The following is a 3,419-nucleotide window of genomic DNA, read 5'->3' on the forward strand; positions in this document are numbered from 1 at the left end:
TTTAATTATTTTAATTGAAGAAAGTGCCCATCACATTGACCTAGTTTAGCCACAAAACAAGAGGTTTTATGCTGAAATTTGTCCTATTAAAGGCTGTTGAAAAGAACAAGAGGGTTGCATTTCTAAGTTCTAACATTAAAACAGGAGAGATGCTCAATTTATATAAAATTAGGGTGCTGCTAACAGGTCGGGTCTGGGCCTTGTCCAGGACCATGCATGTCCAGGCCCAGATCCTATTCTACAGTACTCCCCGGGTAGGTCTGGCAGGTCTAGGGCTACAACACTTCGATGTGGGCCCATCCTTCCAAATAAACAAACAATGCCAAATGTTCATTTTTCTTCTTCTATTCTTTTCACGAACACCTTATCGCGTTTGATTTTTATAAAGTTTGCAGAATGCAGAGCTTTAATCCAAAGTCAAAACGCTCTTCTTTGAGAAGGCAAACACCTTTCAAAATTTTTCTTAAAAAAAAAAATAAATAAAATAAAATAGGGATTGGAGTTCCTTTTGACCTTCCACTGGGGTAATGTCAACATGTCAAATGTGTACCCATGACTCCCGAGTCTCGACTTAAAGGGTTGAACGGACCAATAAGATATTAAATTGGAGCAGTCCAGACTCCACACTTAATGGTTCAAAATATTTATTGCATTAGATTAGACCTGACTCATATTGGACCGTGTTGGGTTGGGATCAACATCCGGTCCAGTGGGTTCTACTCTTGTAAAGATGCTTTATGCTGCTAATTAGTGGGTCCCAGAGCGCAAGTGGCCATGACTAAAGCATAGAGATGAGATTTTGTTGGGCATCCAAGTTGCAGCCAAAAAATCATGTCAAGATCTAGCAAGAAACCTCTCCCAATTAATGGGGGGGGGGGGGTGCAGACAGGGAATTTTCGTACACAACCTGCTATATTTTTACCATACGAAGGGATGAGGTTGCCAATCCGATCTGTCCACCAACTAAAGGACCTTGGGCTTGCCAGCTAAGCAATCTTCCAACTCCCATCCATATCAGCAATGGAATTTCATTGTATTTTTTTTTTCACAAACAATAATGGCTATTGACAGTTTAAATATTTCACAAACAATAAAACTGCTAACAGTTTTAAGGATGCAACTTGGGTTAGGTCAGGAATCTGTTAAATTTTCAGTGGACCCCTGAGCCTGAGATCAATGTAATCAGCAACTCAACTTGCACCCCTTTTCACCGCTAAACCAATTTGCCATGTGAATGATTCCTTGGTTATTCATCCTTTTTCTTAGAGATGCAAAAGGAAAAAAAAAATCAAGATTCAGTGGTTACAACTCACTGATTAACTTGTGGTCAATGGTGGGAAAACTTGGATTAATGTGGTCTGAATCCCCCGAACCCTGACTTATGGCTACTAATTGAACAACAAGGATCAACAGTGATATCCAAAAGTCAAAAGACTCAAAACCCAGCTGGCCTGTGTGCTTCTCTCCAGACTCCAATTATGTATGGTGCAGCTCTGCATCTCACAAGCTTGGACTCCATTAAATTTTAATTTACTACTCTTGCAGGCTGAAGGACAAGCTTCCCAAGTGATGAATACTATTGGAAGAGTAGGTACAGATGATGAAAAAAGCTTTTTCTAGTAACACAGCACCCTTGGTTGCCTATATGAAAATAATTTATATGGGCTACTTCGGGTCTGGGTTCCTCTAACTCACAACATGTCGTACATAAAAGGATCAGAGCCCACTAATGGCCGGGTGCCCTACCTCAAGGGGCCTACCCCAAAAAATTAGTATTAAAATTACAACTGTTATCTAACCACTTTGACTTGTGTATTATAACAATATGACAATCTTTTGCATTTCAAAAAATGTGGGCAAAACCATTGTATGATTGCTTTGATGTTTCAGGCAATCTCTGAGCCCAATTAAGTAGGTTGTTTTTTCGGCTTCATGTAGGTCTTGATCATGTCAATATGAGATCTAGTAGATCCAGTCCAGTGTCCGGGCCCAGGCTTTTATCATAATTGATTGATTTGTACTGAAAGGACCAAGGAGCCAGTGACCCTTGAAATTTCTGGGCATAAGAACTTTAAGATACTCTGGGGCTCATGGCTAGTACTTCTCCCATATTTGGAGGATCAGGATGAGTTCCATTATATTGTTGGGATGAAAGGCCTACTGATTTGGAGTTGGCAATCAATCTTCAGCCAGGTGCTTGTTACCATCTGAACTAGCCTTGGGTTCGAGATAGATCGGGCCTGGTTCAGTTGGTACAACTTGGTTGGTTTATATGGCATGGTCCAACTTGACCGGTCTAACCTAGCTCATCATCTTCATCATCTAGGCCTTGTCCCAAGTCCCAACTATATATGGTTAGTTATTTGAATCTTATTGTTTTCCGATTCCATTTTGTTTAGTGACTATGAGAAGGCAAATCAAGAAATCAAGATCCATGACCATGAGAAATTGGCAAAGTTTTTTAGAGAGAGAGAGAGATCTGTTTCTGTTTACCTAAGCTCGTTTACCTGAACAAGCTTAATCCAAGCTTGGGTGGCTTCAATTAGTACTCGGCTAAATTAAAGCTACAAAAATAGTTACAAAATTATGATAGTGCACATAATAAGTGTAGATATTTACAGTGAATTGCCTTTTAATGTATATTGGTTCTATCTTAATTTTGGGCTTGCATGGGCCTACCATTTTAGTTAAATAGGCTAAGCTGTGCCAGGCCCAAGCTAGTGAATTAGCACTTGGCTCCTGGCCTGGCGCCTGAGATTGCCACTGCTCCTATTTCTGGAAATGCCAAGCAACTTCCTTGGTTTTTCATTTCTTAATTTCAACTCTAACACCATTCAGTTGATTTAACAAACGGACAATAATACCCATGTTAGTATTCCCTCCTTTTCGCTTCATTACATCTATACAAACCTAAAGTGCTGTTTGGTAACTGCTTGAAGTGGCTGAATTGAATGGCTTATTGCTTTGTATTTTAGTGAATAAGTTGTTAAGGAGATTGTAAGCTCCTTAAATGATTATGAAGTTTAGTTGATTAGCTACTATACCTTCAAATATTTTATCGTATATTATCATTTAGAAGACAAAATTAATAATACTTCAGCCATTATCAAGTGGTCCCCTAAGAGTTTTTGTAAGTCTTTTGTGTATCAAAATACTTAAAATTACAGTTTTTCCAAAAGTGGTGGCTGTATTATTCAATAAAAGGGAAAATCTATGATGCAAGAAATACATGATATCAGAAGAACTTTGACCAATCAAAATCCTGTAAATTTTACCATTAGGGGTGTGGGGTGGGAGATTCACATGCCCCCTAAATCTCCGTGAATTTTGATAAATACCACCCGGTTAGTTTTCATATCTATAATACTGGTTCATTGGTTATTAGTTTTTTCAGTCTTATAGTCAAATCCTAAACAGAA

Source organism: Nelumbo lutea, chromosome 4 (genome assembly GCF_056320005.1).
Source record: "Nelumbo lutea isolate HS-2025 chromosome 4, American lotus-T2T, whole genome shotgun sequence".
In the NCBI taxonomy this organism is placed as follows: Eukaryota; Viridiplantae; Streptophyta; class Magnoliopsida; order Proteales; family Nelumbonaceae; genus Nelumbo; species Nelumbo lutea.